The sequence below is a fragment of the Zootermopsis nevadensis genome, unplaced genomic scaffold (genome assembly GCF_977971745.1).
Source record: "Zootermopsis nevadensis isolate Lab colony 2312 unplaced genomic scaffold, Znev_1.0 Znev_ptg000003l, whole genome shotgun sequence".
Lineage (NCBI taxonomy): Eukaryota > Metazoa > Arthropoda > Insecta > Blattodea > Termopsidae > Zootermopsis > Zootermopsis nevadensis.
This window is the reverse complement of record NW_028259135.1, coordinates 15,313,071-15,329,004: the sequence shown is the minus strand read 5'-3', so window position 1 is coordinate 15,329,004 and position 15,934 is coordinate 15,313,071. Positions and strand designations below refer to the sequence as shown.

Below are 15,934 nucleotides of genomic sequence, written 5' to 3'. Positions count from 1 at the left end.
CACGGCCGCACGAAAAGGGGATGCACCTTCCTTTTTCTTCCTTCGAGACCTGTTTTTGTCCCCACGAGAGATCGTAGTTGTTTCTTATTCGTGGTATGAATACGTCGTCGCATTTATTCATCATTCGCTCGACATTTTTCCTTTATTCATCCTTTCTTTTCTTGTAGTTGGTTGAATGTTTTAACCGCAGGGGTTCGTAACGAGGGACTGTTTTGTACGGATCGGGTCAGTTTAAGCACTTGTATTGAATTGTATTTTGACCATATCACAAGCTATCCTGATTGAGGTTTCCAGGTTTTCTCAGTTGCTACATTGGATTCCATTACGTTTTCTTGGTATGTGTCGTTACCGATACAATCATAGTTACAAGAATTCGCCTGTTAGCTTCTTACTGTCTACCCCCAGACATCGAAGCCCAGTTTTGGTTACTCGGACAGCAGTAAGGGACATTAACATGGAAATAAACATGCCTGCGGAATCCCTCCTGATTACAGTGGTTACCTGGAGATTTTTAGCCAATTTTGGAAATTTTGTAATTTTCAAAATTTTTTAAAATATTTATTTGGTCAATTTTAGAAATTCTTATAATTTTAAAATATTTTGAATCTTTTTATTTTCATGAACTATTTAGTCGATTTTGTAATTTTTACAGGTTTTGAATATTTTTGGCCCAACCCAACGTAACCTAACCTTACCTTGCCTTACCTAACTATTCACCCGGACAAGTCTGTCATCACTTTCGTTGTTTGCAAAGGTAACATTTCGGATTTTAGAGACTGCGCCAGAATTGTTACGCTGTACGGACGTTTCCAAACTTGTTATATTATTTTTTCTATATACATTGGCCTAGTTATGTATAAGATCATTGTTAGAGGAATGCACTGTCTCGCTGTTATTGGTGAAGGAATATTATAAATTTCCGTGGTACTGAGAGGAGATTCCGATAGTCACTGGTATATTACCATGGCCGGAAGACGCCTCCAGACGCCGTGACACAGGAGCGCACGTGCCATTCTGCAGTGCTAAAACACTGGAGAAAATTCCATAAAGAGGGTTCCGTCTAATACTGTTAGCGTGATTACATCAACAAAGATGATGATACAGAATGCTCTGGGGAAATCAATTGCGTACAAAGTTTCGTTTGGAAACCCTGAACAAGTAGAGATAACTTTAGGTACCTGGGCGTAGATGGTATAATTAGAAAATATATTTATTTTAGAAAAGTGAAGCGCTAACGTGCGGATTGGATTCAGCTGGCTGGATTTTGTGAAATGGAGTTAGTTCGATGTGCCTTGAAGAGGTTTTTGTTTTAATTCGGCTATCCTTGTGGAAATGAACGAAAAAATTGGGCAAGAATGTTTCATACGTATTGTATTTAATGTCACTCGTCAGTTTATTTAAAAATATCTGTTGTATCTACAAGAACAATCTCCGAAATTTTTAATCCTGAACGTTAGAAACTTGCAGTTTACAGAGTTTTAAACACAAACGTCTTTGTCTTTTGTTTCTGGTACGTACTATATACAACTTTGAATGTGAAATGAACTGTTTTTTGCGTGCAGAGATACAGGTTTGCATGCTAAAGTTAATGTAACTTGTATTTCAAACTAATAATTAAAGACGATAACAGTCAGTGACGCAAGCCGCTCTTCAGATGTCGGATGTGGAGAGAAGTTCTTATCACTACCAACAGGGCACAGTACATGCAACTGAATGGAACGGTGGGCATTTGTTTCTAACAACGTACCATGAAAATGTTCCATTACATCGTAATCCCTACAGCGCCTTAGTTTTTAACAATAAACATGGTTTATTTCGAAGAGTGAAATTCCAGATGTGGAAGGTTAGCTTATCGAAATTCGATGCCTTGGTGTTAATTAATTTCCAAACCTTTAACACCTTCTCCAATTTCCTAACAATTAATGTTAGTACTAGTTTACAGGACTAAGTTTATTCTATGAAGAGTCAATAAATTGTCGTTTATAAAATTACGGCCCGTGAGGTGAACGTGGCCCCAGGTCTTGAAACGTTTGTGGACCCCTGCTGGACACTTTGTCTACCCCTATTCTTCGTTTTCATAATAAATAAGTTAATCTCGAAAAGCAGACTGATGAGCTCGCACAGGACCTGAAACACTTCAATATTTAAGGCGACCAATCAGGTACGAACTGACGAACCACCCCATAATGTCTATCTGTTCCAGCCACTGTTTAATTAAAGCGCGGAGCAAAGTAAGGACGTGGTGTGCACCATTCTGGTTTCGTTATGAGATTCTTCCTTCGTGTTTTGTTTGGAAGGCTGGGATAGGAAAGCAGGTACTGAAACATCGACGTCAGCTTTGCGTAATGGAATCCACAGGGCAGCTTTGTTCGCTGTACCTAAAATTCAAATTCAGATCTACGTAAGGTTACTGAATGGAACTAAAGTATCGTATCAGTATCTTTCCATTTGTTTGCGTTATTTATGAGAAGTTTTTAAAGTTTGTTCTTATTAGAGAGAGAATATATGAACCGTCGTCACGTTTTGGTCCGAATCCATTTATAGGATTCCGGTAAAATTTGGTACACGGGCTTCGCATTGCAAAGTATGTTATTATTATTATTATTTAGTGTTCTGTCTGACGGCAGGTCCATATGAACAGGATCCTTCCATCCTTTTCTCGGACTGGGACCTGTTCATATACGTTCTTGGCAGATGATCCAGAAGTGGTTTGCCATTGCCTGCTTCTGTGTGTGAATGGAGTAATTGTTGGGATGCCACGGAGGAAAACTCCGTGTTGCCTAGACCACGGCCTTGCCCAACACAAGTTATAAATTCGGGCACCGCCGGGAATCGAACCCGAGACCCCAGGATTACAAGGCCAGCGTTCTAACCACTAGACCACCTCATCTTATTATTATTGAGTGTTCTGTCTGACGACAGGTCCATATGAAGAGGATCCTTCCATCCTTTTCTCGGACTGGGACCTGTTCATATACGTTCTTGGCAGATGATCCAGAAGTGGTTTGCCATTGCCTTCTTCTGTGTGTGAATGGGATGCCACGGAGAAATCGGGGAAGCCCCCGGAGGAAAACTTCGTGTTGCCTAGACCACGGCCTTGCCCAACACAAGTTATAAACTCGGGCACAGCCGGAAATCGAACCCGAGACCCCAGGATTACAAGGTCAGCGTTCTAACCGCTAGACCACCTCATCTTATTATTATTTAGTGTTCTGTCTGACGACAGGTCCATATGAACAGGATCCTTCCAACCTTTTCTCGGACTGGGACCTGTTCATATACGTTCTTGGCAGATGATCCAGAAGTGGTTTGCCATTGCCTTCTTCTGTGTGTGAAGTATGTAGCAGATTTAATTTTATCGATCATCTATATATATATATATATTTATTTAATTATATTTACAATCTGATACAAGTTAAAAATAAACTGCTCCTCCTGCGAAAGACAGACACATAACTAAATATATGTTCCTGTCTGTAACTTATATTTGAAACATTTTCTTATGTGGTGTGTATTTAACTAAGTAGGCTACAGTAAGGGTATTTGGTGACTGTGCTGGCGGCATGGCTTTACCGCTGTGTGCAATCACTTCGTCGCTTGCCGCGTTTTCCTGTCCTAGCGGCACAGCCTCAAAATATCCTCACTCTGCACGGAAAAATAAATTACGATTACTTTCATCAGTCGAATTTATAACACTGCGACCTTTATTACATTTAGGCTGTATCTGAGATGAATGTACTATAAAATAAAGGAGAAATTCTTAATTGAAAAACTGAAAAAGTTTCCCCCCCCCGCCCGTTTAACTTGAGCACGTGTTATTGATCTTGTTTTCTTGCGGGTGGAATGTTTTTTTTTATTCAGTAAAGAAAATAATATGATAATTGATTTCATTCACGGTTTGTTGTGCCGCAACTAGAATTCTGCAGTACAATTTTGTACGAAAAAAAATTAATTCGAATTCTTTAGACTCGGTTGCATTTTTATTATGTGTGTGTGTGTGTACGAATGGTACAATAACCTAACCTGCATATATAAGGGTTAGAAAGGGGTGAGGGTGATTTTTCTTTTATAGTCCCCTTCTTGGTTTAGGAAGGATATTAATGCAGCATGCATTTACGAATATAGATTTTTATACATTTTATTTTCAACCCCCATTTCTCTGTCTTTCAATCCCTTTTGAATTTCAACCCCTACCATTATACCCCTGAAACTATCCATCTCTTTAATTCCCATAAGAGATTTGCAACTTTTTACCGAGTTTCGATTAGATTGTGGTGAAAGAGGGTGCAGTATTGAGGCAGGGGCGGCAGGATGAGGGGTTTTCGGACGGTCAGAGGAATTGCATCTACGAACAGAATATGCGGACTTCTGTGGCCGAAATAAAATGAACGTTCGGAGAACATCACAAGTACCACAGATGGTGATCTCCCTGATGATGGAGACAGCAAACACTGCTGAAACGTCGGTAAACTTCTACCAGACTACCCAGAAGTTGTATTTGATCCCTTTCCATTCGGAATGCAAATTATTTATGAAACATCCCACAAACATGTAACTGCATGTCACGGTTGGAGCAAGTGAGAATCTACTAAGAAATAAAGATAGAAATTTGGGGGAATGTTAACTTTATAAGAGGGTGTCCTCTTGTGGTCTTTCATAGAAAAGTAATAATGTCTTGAAATCTCTGAACCAGAGTTATTTCTGCCAAAGACCAAGTGTTCTCATTCAGTTCTTTTATGGATCGTCTGTACTGCATCGAGCATCGGCTTGCAATGTGTGACGTCACTAGATGGGGAGACGCAGTGTCTCCATATTGCATCCCAGTGCCACAACTGCGCCCAGACATATGTTTTACGTGTAACATGATGTTACAACGTGTAATTAAATAGGGCCCCTTGCTTATATGCGATTCCGTTGCTCAGAATATCTGGCACAGCACCTGATTGGCCAACTAGCTGACTGTCTGACTAATTCACTGTCTAATTTATGGAGTGCAGTGGACTCCAGCGTGAACGCGGCAGAATGGCAGGGAGGTTAATGGAAAAGCTGGCGAATTCTAGTTACATTCTTCGTTTTAAATTGTCGGAAATGGAATTTAGAAATGTTCTGATGCTATCACTGTTAAAGTGCCTTTTATAAAGTAATAATATTAAATTGGAAGCAAAATTTAAGAATAAACACTATCAGATTTGAAAATCGATATTATAGGCGAACAATTTAATTTTAACCACACACAAAAAGTATATTTAATAAACAGACGTAATTAGTCCCCTTATATGTAATTAATGCAATAAATTAGTAAAAGTAGAATGACCAGAAGGTTTTATTACTATAATTACTGTAACTGGGGAAAACCATGGGAAATACGTGGTGTAGCTAGGGAGACGGTTATAATAACATCGTTGGAGGTATATGAAAGTAACTGGACTGCAGACTGACTGGTTAATCATTTGAAATCTACTGGTAATTATGTGTACAAGCTACTTCAACAATAAGTAAGTCACATCTTGCCCATAGAATGTGTTTATGGGATTCGTATTCTTCTCACAGTAAACATCCATCATGTAACATTAGCCAGCTGATCTTTGTAATGGTGGAGTGTTGTGTTTCCTTTTAAGTAAGGATTGAATGCTCATATATCTTTTAGAATAACTTCGGCTTTATGTTAGATTTGCCAAAATGGTGCCAATCACTGCGCATGCTCGCGTCATAACTCACCTAAACACCCAGAAACAACCCATTGTAACGAAATTCAAACAAATCCGCCCTCAGCAGTTGAAAATTCCGCATTGATTCTGCGCATGCGTTGCTAAATCCCTTATTCGATGCTCGCAGACGCCTTTGTTTAAGATAATCTCTCTCCGCCGTTTAGGCCTGTAACATTTGTGAAGTTGCATCAGACAGAAACGCAGTCACAATGGGACTCGTATCTTCTTAACTCATCTTAACAGTGGAAATTCCTTCCAGCGACAGACATCCTCTATGAAGTTCTGCAACTGTAAAGTAGGTCATCGGACAGCAGATGAGATAAGTTAGGAGTTAGACAGTGTGGAACAATGATTGAACAGTTCGCTCCTAGCCACAAGTAGAGATATGATGCTGCATGGTCGGTGCATTAACTTACATGATTTTGGAATGATTTGTATTGCTGGTTTATATTAATTTCTCGCACGAAATGTGTAAATAAAACTCTTAATTGGGAGTTAAGTATGTTCGCGTGTTTCGCCTCCGAAGCTATTAAACGGGTTTTGCTGAAAGTTGGTATTGAGTTGTTTACACTAAAACTTGAAGGATAAATTTAATTTTAGCTTATAATGGTTAAATTCAGCTTCCATTACGCGAATCTCAATTTTTATAAATTACCTCGGTAAATGTTACATATTTCGTGATTTTGTACCATATTATGATATACAATTCTCATTTGAATAATGTTTTAATAGGACATATTTAACGAAATAATGATACTTACCACTCATCAGTTTTAAGAGGCAGTATTAACATATTATAGCCTATTACTGCTACCAAAAATGCAGCTCATGGAAGTTATTTCGAAGTTAGAAAACTATCTTCCCCAACGGATAATCACTGAGTCTTACATAAGAACCAAGGATAATATAACAAATCCATCTAATCTTGACAGACGTGTATCCCATTTCACGCCAAATTACGAAATTTGACGCTTATTTCTGCCATGTCATAAGAATTAGACACAGAGAGACCAAACAACCGTATAAATGTGCATAAATGGAGATCATAAAGGAATGTAAATTCTCAAAGAATGGTGATGTTTATTATTTGACTTCAATGGGTAGTCTTACAAGCTTGTTTCTGGTTCAGCCCAAACGTTTTAAATCTCGACCGGATGATGGCTATATTGACTGAGGGTTTTTCGTGGTTTTTGTCAGAGTGTCTGGTTACATACCGTCAGGATAGTACCCTAAAGCAAGCGACGACCAGTTCCTGTAACATCCTTTTTAATTGTTTATCATTAATCGTCATATTTTTTGGCCATGTATAATCTGATGCTGATATCGTCGGCAAATAGAGACCCTGTATAAATGTATGGAAGTTAGAAGCAGTGAGAATAATTTCTACCATCGTCCGCCTGAATCACTTTCCTGAGCTTTCTAGACTCGTATTAGAACACAACATAAAACACGATGTAACGCCAAAGACCGCTGTCTTCTGGTTTGTTGCGTCGCGTTATCTAGCTCATATCTTCATATTCTCTGCTTTGAGGACCTGAAATCTCAACATCAAACTTTGCCACGGAGACAGCATGGCTAGACGGCGGAACATCACACCAGTGACCTCATCCTTCAACCAACACAACAGATCAGCTACCCTCTCTCCTATCTTTCAAGCCATCCCCCCCTCTCCCCATTTCTTACTCGAAAAGAGACATCTAATGTGTCAATTACAATCCCAGCATTTCATCTGGACAGCCATTAGTGCACACCTGTGTAATGTCACAGCATCTGAGAATAACGTCACTAGGGGAATGTAAGAGTGGAACAGAGTTCCGTGTTTATAATCTAGCACAGTGGCATTCAACCTTTTTTGTTCGCGTACCCCCAGATATAATTTCTCTTCAACTTTGTACCCCCAAAGTTTTTGGTGTGTAATTCAAGTTATACATAGTATATAATCTACATCTAAAATAAATTAAATAAATTACATCCAAAATAATGTATTAAATCTGGCCCTGATTAATCAGTGCTTATCATAAAATAGTATTTTATTTTTAAATTTCACGTACCCCCTAAGATGTCTTCGCGTACCCCCGGAGTTACGCGTACCCCAGGTTGAATGCCACTGATCAAGAAGAACATTCTGTGTTCATAGTACCCTAAGTATTATAGTTTTAGCGGATACTTGTTAAACAAAACTGCACGATAATTTAAAAGGTAATGATTTCAGATAATAGTACATTTTTTAAATTAATTGCACGTCACAAATGACCAAAAATCTGAACTAGTAAACACACCTTAAGAGCAAACGATCACCAACCAACCGACCCACCAAGCTATCAGCTAGCACTTGCTTATCATATAAAATGATAATGATATTCATCATCATCGTCATCACACCATGTACGAGCCTCGGTGAAACATTGTCCATGAGGCTCAATGTGTAATATAGACTATTACTACGTACATTGTAAATGAGAAATTTTCATAAATGTTATTTTTCGGAAAACTTCATGATAAGGCAACACTTTTAAGACGCATGCTAATGTTGGTGTATAATATTAAAAAAATTCTTACAGAATTAATTTTCAAGAGGCATGCTATTGTGAACACAGGTATGAACTTTTGGGTTGTGTAATAACAGAGAATCTATTGAGGAACTGCATGATTTCAAGGGAGACGAGCGATACGGTTGTTCTCAGCGGCAGTCTGGCCTCCTTGGAGGCGTATTCAACGTTTTATTCCACAGAAACAGTGGCTGCTGCGTGTTTCTCTTTCAGCAGACATCAAACTTTGTCCCGCCTCCAAAGTAGGCACATTGTGCTACAAAGCGGAGTGTAGTTCACGCGGCAGCCGCCATGTTAGCTAGGCGCCGCGTCGTGCAACCGAATTTTATCGATCTCACTGAAAACTCCTCCATAGTAGCAATGCAGCCTCTCTTTTGTACTGGCAGATGAAAACCGATCCTGTATATCGACTTTAATCGAATTTAGGACATAAAGGTGATCATGCAGAAGAACAAAGTAGGAGAGGGTCGTCATCTCTTGTACGTAGGATTATCCTTTGTTTCTTTGGTTTAACATCAGGTTATTTTACTGTGAACCTAATGATGAAGAGGGTTACAGGTGATGACGTCAATTGGGATGGATTTGCCAATGGTCAGCTTTTGTAATTTTATAATTTTCTTTTTAAAATCGTTTTGTTTTGTGAAGAGAGACAAACAGTCTCCTGAAATACGATCTATAGCTAGACAACTTACTAACTCCACAGTGTAGCCTGTGCTTTATAAACTGTATCATTATTCTGTTGGTGAAAAATAAACTACTGCATTTAGGCAAGTCAGAGTTTCCTCAGAGTGTTCTAAAAACTTGGCATTGGACCCTGTCCTGAGCTAGTTGAATCCATCAGATCATATTTATCTAATAAATTCCTTTTTGATATAATTTTTCCATCCTCCCCAGAGTCTTCCAAATCTTATTCCGTATCAGACTTTTTGGTTAAATTTTGGACAGAAATTTTCTCATCTCTCCCATGCCTGTTCCTTGTTTTGCTTATTTCATTTTCCTTAATTCGGCTGCCATAACAATATTAGAATCCGGTGACAGGGGGAGGAATTGAAGAACAATTTGTGGGTAAAGAAATTTGGCTACTGCAAATTTGGAGCCGTCGGTGACGTTAAAAAACCAAAATATGTGCAATAAAGTTCAGTAGTGTTAGGGGTAGAATACTCTGTTTGTAATTTCACTAAACTGGTAACAAGGGTACCAATTGTTTTCATAATAATTTTTGTCACTCCGTGGTCTTGATGTTCGTACAAATCAGTATCTTCGTTTCTTTCGCTTAATTCATCCAATGCAGAAGTGTTCCACCTAGAATTACCACTAAAATTATTAACATCAGTGTAAAGATGACTGTCTTCCGGGATATTGCGGATTTCCTTGATGAAGGAGGCATCTCTGAAGTTTCCTTCTACTTCTACCGGACTACTCGGTGAACACTCATCTTCACACTTTCAATCTTGAAAATCTGAAATCTCACTTACAAGTTAGTAGTTGATAAAGCTAAATGAGGAAAAATTATTGTATATTTTTTGTTGCTTGTCATTAGTTACATACCACATCGAAAAATGTTTTGATGAAATTTATACCGAACTTCGCGGCCGAGTGGTTAGAATTCCCGCTTCATATTCTTTTTACATCCCTGGTTAAAATCTCGCCCTAGAGACCGGGTATCCTGGATAAGGTTTTCCTCAGTCCCTCCAGGCAAATTCAGGTATAGTATCTCAAATTCCAGCACGTTTTTAATTAATCACACAAATACTTGACGGTATTTAGTGCTATGTACTGACAGCATCGTTAAACCACAAATAATAAGTAAGGAAATAAATAAAAGTTATAAATATTTATGAGGTTTTATATTCTACATAACGAGTTTTTCCTTCGCAAGTGTGGTCTTCTACCTTTGGGATTTGGCATGGACTATCCATTTCTCAACGTAAAAGGCTAGAAATGTAAGAAATGGTACATGGATTGGGGGGGGGGAGCTGAGAGATCTAGGTTTAAGTGGGTGTATAATATTAAAATTGACATTGTGGACTGTACTCATCTATTTCGTGATAGAGCTGTTACTGACTGTTATGAGCCGGCTTCCATGAAGGACATGGAATTGTTTAAGCGGATGAGCGACTGTTAGCTTCTTAATGACTGTTCTGTTGTGTTAGCCGATAAAGCGCATTTTATTATATATAATATGAATCGAAATTGGATTCCATCAGCAACGTCAGGTGTAGACTAGATCCTGTACGCCATGTCGTTTTAATCCGTTCATTAGTTTCGGAGTTCACCCATCGTGACAAGCCTCAGCTCACAGATTCTGGCTAGCCATTGTCATCATTTTATAAAGTTCGTGGAAAAAACGCATAAGAGCCTGCCACTCAGTGTTCAAAACGAAAGTGTCGCTAGCGCCGCCTGGCATGAGGTTACAGAAATAGGATAAGTGTACTCTAAAATTAACCTTTACGGAAATTGGGTAGAATCATCAGGAATCGATCTGTGGTCTGTGTAGGTGCGATGTTGGGGAAAACGTTCGTTCACTGACCACGGAAATTGGCAGTAACCCTGAAGCGAAAAGGTGCCAAAGAGACCTGGCCTCTGTTTTAGTGGATTAAAAGCCGAGGCAAAGAGCTGGCTCTGTCGATTAGTGAAGGTAAAACCCGTACTCAGGGATGGTAAACCAAAATGGTGGAGTCTTATCTGTTTATTATTTATTTGAGGACGTATTCAATAGCTCGGATTGTACAGTTTCAAACAAGGAACTAGTGAATAATGAATTAGGAATGATGTGAAAAGAAGTGGTAATGGTCTGATTTAAGGCACTGTTTGTTACTCACGAGAAAAGCTTTGTAACTAGTCATGGGTTCAGTACCGATCTTGTAACCCCCATGAAGGTGCAGCTGTTTTTGCTTTTAATTAATTAATTAATTAATTCTCGAAGATAGCGACGTGCGCTTCCTTAAGTAGAATTACAAAATTAATAATATTTATGACTTATTAGAATTTGTAGCTTCTAGTGATAAGTCCGCATTTCGTTACGATCCAGCAAGGAACATAAACTTTACGCTTGGTGGAAACATGAATACCTCCAGTTGACAGCCAAAAGCAATTTGTCGTACTCAAACAAGGGATAACGTTTCAGTTTCCATCAGACCATTAAGTGTACTTGGGCGAATCGTCCTTGTGGAACTGGAACGGCCATGGCGTTTGATTTTAAATTGGACAAAACAGTAGGAATGTATTTTTCTAAAACCTAACCAGATCGATTAGCTCGCGTACAAGCTAACCAATCAGAAAGCAAAACGAGATGTAGTATTGATGAGCCGAAGTCTCAGAGATTAAATATACATGGGCTAAGAGACATTTCGCCTTAGTTAATTTCAGACTGTCATTTGGTTAGTTTTGAAATGACAGTTCACATATTTCTCGTATGTCACACGGAAGTTTGAATTATTCTCGGCTTTAATTTCCGTCCCTTAAGTTCAAATTTAAAATATAAAGGCATAGAAATAATGTTACCATAATTTATACAAACGTCATACTAACTCGGACAATTAAAATAATAATTTAAGACGATCGAAAGAAATCACTCTTGTGGTTTCAAATGGTGTCAGTCACCCGCGTGTGACAGATAATTGTGTCTTGATATGTCATTTACTCCGAAAAGTGATGAACACCTTCGAACCCAATGCAACTCCACCAATAAAGATCCAATCTCGTTTTTATTATTTACATTCAGCTTTTAATCATTTCCAGTCACTGTGACACGCGTCTCATAATCGCTGATGAACCCTTGAATCTGAACTCTGCATATAACATCACTATTGGCGTCTTCATTTCTACGTTACACGGTGTTACAGCCCGTATGATCAAAATCGACATCTTTCCCTCATTGAGAACCTCAAATTTCATAAGCTATTCCATAATTTAATCTGCTCTGAAATTTGTCATGAATATACTTTTGATTTGTTTCAGTTTCTACCAGTCCTTGAACTTTACCAAAGTAATCAACTAAAAGCAAAATGGTGCGCCATTAATGTTTTAAATGGAACTGTCAGCCGTCTCAATATCTCTGACTTCTAGCGGTGAAATGTCACAGTGTGTCCAACCGTCCATGCCATACGGAGGAGTAATTGATACATAGGAATGCTCTTACTACGTTACTAGGGGCACTCTTCATTACATCTCATTTAATATACTGACAAAATGTAAAATATTGTTACCATATGGAATTTTCCATAAAGTCTAGTTTTTCCCTAACATTATGAAATGGAAGTCTCTAAATCTACCACGCTAAGCTACTAAATTTCATGAAAATCTCGTCTCCCCATCCGCTCTACATGCCCCACTGATCTCATCCTCCTAATATTTTGTGAAGTGGAGCCGCTCCGCCCCTCGTTATGCATTTTTGGCCTATATCCTGCCACTTTATTTCTGTTCCAGCCAAATATTCTTCTTTGCACCCTGCTCTCAAAAATTCCTGTCCGTTTTTCCCCTTAGGTGAGAGACCCAGTTTTTGTTCCTGCAAATCAACAGGACAAAATATAGGGAATCCCTATTCAGTGGTGCAATTATGAAAGGTATCCCGAAGGATTCCGTCGTCGTGACCCAGTCAAACTCGTCGCTCACACGAAGGTTGCCTGCTCTGACGTCATTGATGTCACGCAGAGGTCGAAGCTCGAATTCTGGTAAATGCGCTAGGATTTTTACGCTATGCTCTAATGTCGTAAATTGTTTTGTTTGAAATTGTAATAGCATTTCAGAAGCACAATACAACATTTAAACTTTGAAATACGCATTATATTAAAAATATTAGTTGTCCTTTATGGTAGTGTATTTGTACTTACCGAATGTTCTAAAGATAAGTTGCTGAAATTTGTAGCAAAGTGGTTTACACTCCTGATTCGATTTTGTGACGTGCCTTGTTTAAATCTCAGCCCAGAGACCGGCTGGCTGTATTGACAGCGGTTTCTTTAGGCAAATGGCGTCATAATACCTCAAATTAGTACATGACCTCGTCCTTGAATTTCCTTCACAGATTTCTGTTTGTTATTCATATTATTATATTCGACGCTACATAATCAACAAAATAAAATAAGATACATTTATGGGCGTGAGTAAGGTTTATCAACAGAGGCTTTGCTTTGTTCTTGTCAACTTCTGTATTTTCTGTGGTTGAAGAAACCGACATTTCTTTTCGCACCGTAATTTATCAAGTTAGTCCTTTTAATGGGCATGTTCAAAGGATTGCCCCCAGTGAGTTCGCGAGGTGGACGATTCACGAAAAAAGGTGGATGTTCCTGAGAATAAAAGATTCGTTTTTACGGAAAAGTACGAACTAGTCTACATTTATGTTCCAAATCGGAATATTTTATCTCGTGTGACGCACTCAGGGGGTTTGTGTAGGTATCAAGTGTTAACAAGTGTCATATAAAAATACATCACAATATCATGGCGCTACGTGTCTCGTCTGTTCATGCTGAAGCACGCACGCACAGGTGGTATGGGATGGGATGCCATGAATCTTGATGGTTGTGGTTTTTAGGTCAAGTATTCAGGGGTTGGCGGGGGTAAGTCGCTGCGCATGGCAGATTGCGTGGATTTTAGCGGCTGGACCAGAGCAGAATATTCAGTGCTGTGATGAGTTGGTGCAGTGATCACAAGGGCTGCTTGAGTAGTGCAAAGTGTTTTCTCTCTTCGGTAGGATACATAAGGATGTGGGCTCAAAGAAGTGTAAGCAACAGGATTTCGTGCCTTTCCTGATTATGAATTGCACGTTATATTTAACCCGTTCGTTGTTTTGAACCTAATAGGTTCCCTTTATTCAAAACCATACGATGCGTTATGCACTGAAATGTTGTATCAGTTAAATAGTGATTTAATTAATTAATTAACAACCCCAAATATACTCGTAGCCTACTTAATTTTCCTGTCTTTCCAACTAGAAAAAAAAATATCTTGAGTAATTTAAATTTCTTTATTCGCATCATCAATGAATGTGTTTATATTTCATGTTTTGTGAAATTGCAGTCGTTGTTAAATTTTAAAGAATCTTGCTCCTCGAAAAATAAGGCCAGATGGGCGATCGAAAAAAAGTAGCTATGGAGTTTTTTGAACTAATTTAGTAACTGTGAGATTTTTTGTTCTCACGGAGGTGAGTATGAAGATGGATGTCTTCTGGGTTGCTGTGCCGTGCAGTTTGGCAGAAGTTTATGAATGTTTCAGAGGTTCTTGCTGCCTGAAACGTAGGTAAACGTCTGCCAGATTACACGGCGCGACAACCCAGAAAACAGCGATTTTCAATTTAGTAACTACCTTTCTACCCAAGTAATTAAGAGATGATGTACGTAACTAAGCGATGAATTGGTCGAGTGTTAGGTTATGCTGTTTAATCTGCATCGATTATAGATATATCGTCTTGAGAAGTGGGGATATGGAAATGAAAGGTTAGTATGTTAGGATTTGGAAGGAGACTAGCATGTCCCGATTCAACGTATTCGAACATTAGTCCGGATATCATGGTGAAGATGATGAATGCGTTCAAACGTTTGATCGGAAAACCTGAAGAGAAAAGACGATTTGAAAGACCTAAGCGTTTATCATAGTACGATATTAAAAGTAGATTTTGAAGAAATGTTTGTAAGATGTAATCCGGCTGAGAATAGGGATCAGCAGCGAGATTTTGTGGACACGGTAATGAACCTTAAGATTTTATAAACGTATGGAATTTCTTGAGTAGATGAAAGCGTCGTGGTTTATCGAAAAGTACTGTGCTTCGTCGTGTTAATTTTATCGTCCAGAGAGACTATGGAAACCCCTAGAAAATCCTCACGTTAGTCCGCGGACTGTTCAGAATTCGACTTTGGTACTTCTGGAATACAATGTAGCAGTCGGATTGGTGAGTAACCAAGTAATATATGCACTGTCGGTCAGTTTTTTTTTTAGCAATAAATTGTTTATCTTTATTTGGCTGTGTCCGACTAGTTTCTTCTTACGCTAGGCCAGTAGACCCATTAACTTTGCGTAAGACAACACGCACGGTTTCAGAATCAGTAGAACCATCATTGATATCTCTGCCGTTAGAACCTCAAATCTCGTTCAGCGTAGAAGGTTTATTGTTTTTTAATCTAACTAACCCGCTGATCTGGATTCAGCCTTGTGTTCTAGCAGCCGATAATTAATTCTGCTTCTAATTAGCCCCAAGGCTTTTGGTGTCATTACTATAGTTCTTTGATGGAATTATTCATTTCAGTGCACCGAGAGTTTGGAGAAAACTGAAGGTGGTTTCCGAGAATGCTGATTTCCGTCCAATGCTCGATCAACGTCGTTACATCTCCGACCCATTTCTGGGTTCAAATAATCCCACTGAAACAACCGTTTACCGCAGGAAGGGATAATGGGTGAGTTTGTTGATAAATAATAAACATAAAGGATTATTACTTGTCTTTTGTTTATGATATCGGATTTACATTAATCAAGGATGTCGTGTTAATCCACGCTTTGGACGATGTGCATAATATGAGGACTTTAGTGGATCTGTCATCCTGTCCACATGCTTTATTTTCGAAACTGTTCAACGGATTTCAATTAAATCTAGTACTGGCGAGTTACATTATGAATTATCGCGAGAATTTTATTTTGATTTAGGTTGGTCGTGCGTAAAAATTTCTTTAGGTTCTTGTAACGCTTTAA

The 15,934-nt window shown here is 38.7% G+C and overlaps 1 protein-coding gene across 5 annotated transcripts in view; it reads left to right on the top strand.

Moving 5' to 3' along the window:
* LOC110827879 (uncharacterized) overlaps nt 1-15,934 on the top strand; it is a 106,279-nt gene that overhangs the window by 41,909 nt on the left and 48,436 nt on the right. For 2 of the 5 annotated variants that reach the window (XM_022059985.2, XM_022059981.2), the window contains exon 2: nt 15,495-15,642. The exons of 2 other annotated variants lie outside the window; for them this stretch is intronic. The gene's annotated coding sequence lies outside the window, so the exon portion shown is untranslated. Of the gene's footprint in view, nt 1-13,887; nt 13,976-15,494; nt 15,643-15,934 lie in introns of those variants that run through there. One more of the 5 variants, XM_022059983.2, reaches the window with a different exon arrangement.